Consider the following 7,500-nt stretch of genomic DNA (forward strand, 5'->3'; position numbering starts at 1 on the left):
GAAGCTCGAATTTCAAGTCAATGGCCCCTGTGGGCTTGTTCCACATGAATAGGGTTCATCTTCTGAATATAATAATAATAATCGTAATTAAACTTTATGTTTTCCTGTACGTCACTAAATACAATGGCAGTAATTCAATCAAAGACAAACAATTCAATGGTGTTTAAATTCTGGCATTCGACAAATGGGGAGAAGTGGTGTGTATTAATTTACTTAATAAATTCAGCGTTTTTTCCAAAGAGCTGCCGTCTCATGTTACTGAGCAAAATGCCGTGAGAATTCCCCATGGCTGGGGAGTAGAATAACTCCCCACATTGGATGTGGGGAGTACAATGACTCCCCATATACATCCACACATCTTGAACCCTTAAAAGCGGGTGGAAGGGGGGGCAGACTTCGAGAGTACTCCAGATCTTATCCCTAATTATTCAAAATGAAGAGAGAGAGAGGGTCATGTGTCATCTAGGAAATTAATTATGGTTAAAGGAAGGAAAGCAGACGAAGTGATATGAGAGAGAGAGAGAGAGAGAGAGAGAGAGAGAGAGAGAGAGAGAGAGAGAGAGAGAGAGAGAGAGAGCGCAGGATAACAGGATGTGTCCTGGGTGCCATATGCGTTTACAGAGATCGTCTGTCTACCATTACATCTATTTTTTTTCCTTCTTCAGCTGTACTCTTAAAGCAGTTTGAAGAGGAGTAATACAATTAGGAAGGAGGAGTATTAGGATGGAGAATAAGGAGAAGGAGTGCTAGGATGAGCACAAAGAAGGGGAAGAATATTAGGATAAAGAAATAGGAGGGGAAGAGGTACCAAGCTGAGAAGCGTCAGGATAAGGACAGGACGAGTATCAGGGTGAAGGAATAGAAGTAGTACTAGGATGAGTAAGAAGATAAGAAGGAAGAAGTAGGGTAGGGTAGGGTAGGAAGAGTATAAGAGGGGAGCTAGGATGAGCACGAAGAGGGAGGATATTAGGATAAAGAAATGGGAGGGGAAGAGGTACCAGGCTGCGAAGTATCAGGATAAGGACAGGACGAGTATCAGGATGAGTACTAGGATGAGTAAGATGAGGAGGAGGAAGTAAGATAGGAGGAGTATAAGGAAGAGGGGAGCTAGGATGAGCACAGAGAAGAGGGAGGATATTAGGATAAAGAAATAGGAGGCGAAGTATCAGGATAAGGACAGGACGAGTATCAGGATGAAAAGTAGTAGTACTAGGATGAGTAAGACGACATGATGATGATGATGAAGAAGAAGAAGAAGAAGAAGAAAAAGAGGGTGAAGAAATGTCTGATAGACGATCATTCTCAGGTTTCACCAGACGAAAGAAAACCCTTTAACTCTCGAGGGAAGCCGAACAGCGAGAGAGACAGGAAGTGAAGAAGGGAAGAGAATTAAAAAAACAAAATCTTACTGCCAAAAGAAGACGAGAGAGAGAGAGAGAGAGAGAGAGAGAGAGAGAGCAAAGAAATTAAAGAACACAAGCTTACTGACAAAGAAGATGATCGAGAGAGGAGAGAATTAAAAACAAAAAAGCTTACTGCCAAAGAAGACAGAGAGAGAGAGAGAGAGAGAGAGAGAGAGAGAGAGAGAGAGAGAGAAAGGAATCAGAAGGGGAGAGAGCAAAGAAATTAAAGAACACAAGCTTACTGACAAAAGAAGATGATCGAGAGAGAGAGACAATTAAAAAACAAAAGCTTACTGCCAAAAGAAGACGAGAGAGAGAGAGAGAGAGAGAGAGAGAGAGAGAGAGAGAGAGAGAGAATCAGACGGGGAGAGAAAAGTGAATTAAAGACAAAATCTTACTGACAAAAGAAGATGAGAGAGAGAGAGAGTGAGAGAGAGAGAGAGAGAGAGGGAGAGGAATCAGATGGAGAGAGATAACCGGTTACGGTCAAGTAAACAAACGAAAAACAAAAGCAATATTATGTTTGTTCTTTTCTTTAGATTCCAAAACACTACATCATTTCTAAGATATTTTTCGTTAATCCTTATGTATTATTTTCATTTGTGTCTAATTCTGCTGTTATCAATATCTCTTCACATTTTTCTCTCTTATTTTCACGGCCGATCTTATAAGAGATTGGCAGGCATTTTAATTACACATAATTGTTCTTTTTCTAATGACTGATCTCTTCTTTATTTCATATTTCCTTCTGTTGCTTCTGTCAAGTGAACATCATACTCTTTGGAAGCTTGAATTTCAAGCCAAAGGCCCCTGTGAACTTGCTCCTTATGAATAGCGTTCATCTTCTCAATAATAATAATAATAATAATAATAATAATAATAATAATAATAATAATAATAATAATAATAATAATAATAATAATAATAATAATAATAATAGCAGTTCGCAAAATAGCCATAGGATTCACCGGACTGATTAACAAGATTAAACCTATATCGCTTAACAAGCATATGGGATATATACATATACATAAATATATATATATATATATATATATATATATATATATATATATATATATATATATATATATATATATGTTGGGTTTGCTTGCAGTCTGCAGTTATAGCATTTGCTGCACTAACGAGGGAACCTAAGTACTGTATGAATCCCTGGCAAGACGGAACGGCATAGGCACGCATATTTAAGACCCAAAGCCAGGAATGAAATTGGTGTAGGATAACAACCCCATCCATGGGGTTCATCGGATTACTGAAAAAAAGAAAATAAAACAATATACTTTTATCTTTTCTTTTCTACTATGATCCCCAATATGTGCTTTTAATTTATTTTTATTGTTTCCTCTGCTCTTCATTATAGTCAAACTTAATCAATTCCCTGTATCCTCTTCCAAAATTCATTTCCTGGCCACCTCTTAACATCACCACCACCTCCTCCTCGTCCTCCCCCTCCTCCACCTCCTCCAACATAGCCATTTAGGCCATCACCGTCCCTGGGCCTGAAAGGTAATAACTCTGCCACCGCCCCCCCTCATAAAGTCAGTCAAGGGGGCTCCCAAATCGGGATCCCGCCACCCCCCCTCTGAAAGAGATGCATTTTGTCTTTCACACTTACCTTAACAAGGAGAGGTAAAAAAAAAAAAGACGAGAGCCGCGTTTATATTATGTAAATGGCTTCCTATATACACTACGTCCTCTTCTAAGTGAAAAGGTGTCTTTATTTAAGCATTTCTCTTTTTTTATCTCGAGGGGTCTTCCTGTCTTTGATGTGAATTCGTTATGGTCTGTGGTTCTTAAGAATAAACTTCCGCCTAAAATAAGTTGAAATTGTTAAAAAAATATACTTATTATTTATAGGGAACGTGTTACTTTAACATATATATACTTAATATCAACTGGATACACACCAAGCCTTTGGCATCGTTCCTGATGACAAAAATAAGAGATATAAAAAATGTTGAGATACATATTCATTATTTAATATATAAATATATACTGTATATATATATATATATATATATATATATATATATATATATATATAAATATATAATATACATATGTATATAGATATATGTATGTGTATATACATAATATATATATATATATATATATATATATATATATATATATATATATATATACATATACATATACATATATATATATATATATATATATATATATATATATATATATATATATATATATATATATACACACACACACACGGAAGGAGAAGCCACGGCTAAAATATACACATCCTCAAGGAACAGAGGAACGAAGACCTCCATTCTTACAAATTTATTGCCGATTTCATGACGTCACATTTTCAAGGCTAAAAAAGAAATAATTTGCACCACAGATAGAAACACGGTATTAAAAAATTAAAATAAAATTAAAATATTTAAAATTCACAAAAAATGGCAATGCAGCGTTAAAATTAGGTACATTAATGATCATAAAACGAGAGGGAAAAAAAAAAGGACCACAAAAGATATAGGTCAAGGGAATCAAGGCACAGACTCACCAAGCGAAATGGAAAGAAAATATGCATAAAGGAAAAGCTAGGCAACATATAACTGAGTTGACAATTGAGTAGGGAACATTCTCTCTATAATAATAGTCTCTACGATAGTTAGATCGTGATGGTTGGAGACCGCCCTGCTATTGAAAAATCTTCATCTCTGATATTTGTTTTGCATCGTACAGCATGGTTTCTGATGTTAGAGGCCCCTGGATTCGATAACTTGCATTCTGTACGGTGGCTTAAGCCTCTATGAGAGTCGATTCGTACCCTCAACAGCCTCCTTGTACATCCCACGTATGTTCCGTGATTACATCACGGACAAGTGTATTTAGATACAATATTCGACGTGAAGAAGTGGCTGAGACGATCCTTGACTGTAAAAAGTGAACCAATGGTTAGAGGATTCTTTGGTGTTAATTTAACTTTTGAAGCAGTAAAAGTTTCCTACTTTAAATGTTAAATTAATACCAAAGAATCCTCTAACCATTGGTTGAGGGTACGAATTGACCCTCATAGAGGCTTAAGCCACCGTACAGGATGCAAGTTATCGAATCCAGAGGCCTCTAATATCAGAAAGCATGCTGTACGATGCAAAACAAATATCAGAGATGAAGACTTTTCAATAGTAGGGCGGTCTCCAACCATCACGATCTAACTATCCTAGAGCCTATAATTATAAAGAGAACTGTCCCCCACTCAATTGTCGTCAACTCAGTTATATGTTGCCTAGCTTTTCCTTTATGCATATTTTGCTGTATCCTCTGATAATTATTCTTTCATTTCGCTTGGTGAGTCTGTCTTGGTTCCCTTGACCTATATCTTTTGTGGTCATTTTTTTCTCTTGTTTTATGTTCATTTATATACCTAATTTTAACGCTGCATTGCCATTTTTTGCGAATTTTAAATATTTTAATTTAAAAAAATGTTTAATACCGTGATTCTATCTGTGGTGCAAATTATTTTCTTTTTTAGCCTTGAAAATGTGACATGTGCCATGAAAAGTCGGACATAAATTTGTAAGAATGGAGGTCTTCGTTTCTCTTGTTCCCTGAGGACGTGTGTGTGTGTATGTATGTATGTATGTATGTATGTATGTATGTATGTATGTATGTATGTATGTATGTATGTATGTATGTATGTATATATATATATATATATATATATATATATATATATATATATATATATATATATATATATATATATATATATATATATATATATATAAAATATACACTGAAATCTTCAGGGACAAGAAGAAATAATTATACATAATCAATCCAGCATGAGCACTGTGTAATGTTCTTTGTCAAGTAATATTCCCTTTTGTTTCCCCGAACTCCGACCTGTGTCGATACCCAACAACAATTCCCTTCTTTAAATATTTATTATCAATCTTCTTCTTCTTCGTTTAACGTGCTTTTTTCCCATTTTTCATATGGTGTAACCACGATGCCTTCTTTTGAAGGGCTTTGATTTGGCGTTGGGGTAGGCCGTACCCTCGATCGGCTGCCCTGCCTGACATAGCTTAGACCCCGGTAGCACAGGTGTATATGTATCGTGCCAAATCCCCAGCTCCCTTTCTCCCAGCAGCGAAGAGATGTGGTACCCAAATTCCCCAAGGACTGTATTCCACTCTGGAAATTGCTCAAAACAATAATCTCTCTATAAGGACTAGTTAAAATTGCCTTCACTGCTACTATTGTAACAAAGCTAAGCAATAAACACTGCTTAATGAACTGCTACCCTCAAAATCAAGAAAACAATTAAAATCTAAAGCAAGCATTAGATTTACAGCCATCACTCTATATATACAAATCGTTCTTATACAATGAAGTCTCTCTTCTCTAAGCTGAAATATCTAATATATTCTATTGATAATAAGACCCTTAAGGATTCTGGAGTATTTTGAAGGCATAATGTCTGTCTTATCTATTTTACTTAAAATTTCTTTTTCACTGGGGAAGAAATTGCAGTGACACGTTAGTGTGGTCTCTAAAATCAGTAAAAATAAAAATTATGCTCCTGTTACACAAAGGTTTCACATACGAGGGTTTCTGTGAGAGTTTACACATGTGTAGTACAACTATATGTCTGAAGCATCACTAAGCCGCAGGTTTATAGTTTTTATGCTACATATATCCAATTCTGAGTAATTAAAAAAAAAACATGATATTAATGACTACCTGGATAAGGTGGAAGCTTATACTTTTGTATTCTCCAGATAACAATTTCCGAGTAACTTTACGTAAACATGATTTATTGGCTACCTGGCAACTTATCTTTTCCAGGTCTAGCAGCGCAGTATTCTGAGTCGATGCCTGACACTGAGGAAAGGTGCCTTTCACAAAGTCGATTGTTAATGCTTAATATTAATCATTTTACATTATCTGTACCGTTCCTAATTACAGCATATAAAATGTCATTATGGCTAGAGAGATAACTTACAAATTGTTAATGACAATCTAAAATTTCTCATGGCCAAAGGTAAATATGTCAGTATGTATATATGTGTATGCAAAGAGCAACGCGTAGGTCAGGTATGCAGATTTATAATGGATTTCTTTATGTAAATTAACAAATACTGAAAATCCTGTGATTATTCATTAATTTTTCGTTAACTTAGCTTCAGCGCAATTTGTTGTAGGCCTGAAACTGATAGCTATCTCAATGCTTTTCCATCTGACTACTTTCCATCACCAACATTTACAAAAAATACGTTCGTGTATTTCTCAACACTCTCAAAAGTCCTTTAATTGTAGTTAGTTGCCCCAGTCAGTTCAAAGCACTAAAGAACTACAGAACCTCTCTTCCATTTTATAATTCAAAAGCAACTGAAATTCGATCATTAAAATGTTAACATTAGTTGCGACTATCAAGGAACTAATTACTTACCGCAATAAAATTCTTTTCGCATCCGAGGAAAAATAATTGGTTTAGTTTTAATGTCTACATTTACGTGGTATTAAACAATTAGAAAGAATACTAATTTTTAGTTCAGAATTTCCTACGAGAGGAACTCAGAGTAACAATAAATTTCGAACTCATATCGGGATCGAACCCGAGGCTCTCAAATGAAAGGCAAGGACGCTTTCATTTGAGAGTCCTGGGTTCGATCCCATTGCGAGTTCGAAATTTATTTCTATTAAACACGTGATTGTGCGTTGATTATTTCCAGTACGGCTGGCGAAAAAAGCGCGGCCCACAGAACGTTAGGTTGCAAAACACACTTTTAAATTACAGTTAATAAAGCAATTTTAAGCTTGAATTCCATGACATTAACTTCGCTTTGCTTCGGAAACAAAGCCAAAGCATTTCCAGTTAAGAATTCACATGTGTTAATTCAGCTCGAGGCCTTAACTTAAACGTAATGAAGCATAATGACAAACAACCAAAATAAACACCGCCATTCGCGAAACGAAAAGCTCCCAGCAACCTTTGCAAAGAAAAAAAAAAACAACCCCAGCAACACAAAGCTGCCTTGAAGGAGAATCAGTTGAACCGCATATTAAACTGAAACTCAATTTGCTGCGCCAACACGGCACC

General features: G+C 35.7%; 1 protein-coding gene across 11 annotated transcripts in view; it reads right to left on the minus strand.

The window, feature by feature from the left end:
- LOC136854990 (FYVE, RhoGEF and PH domain-containing protein 4-like) overlaps positions 1-7,500 on the minus strand; it is a 635,655-nt gene that overhangs the window by 40,885 nt on the left and 587,270 nt on the right. The window lies entirely within an intron of this gene.

This window comes from Macrobrachium rosenbergii, chromosome 3, assembly GCF_040412425.1.
Source record: "Macrobrachium rosenbergii isolate ZJJX-2024 chromosome 3, ASM4041242v1, whole genome shotgun sequence".
Classification (NCBI taxonomy): domain Eukaryota; kingdom Metazoa; phylum Arthropoda; class Malacostraca; order Decapoda; family Palaemonidae; genus Macrobrachium; species Macrobrachium rosenbergii.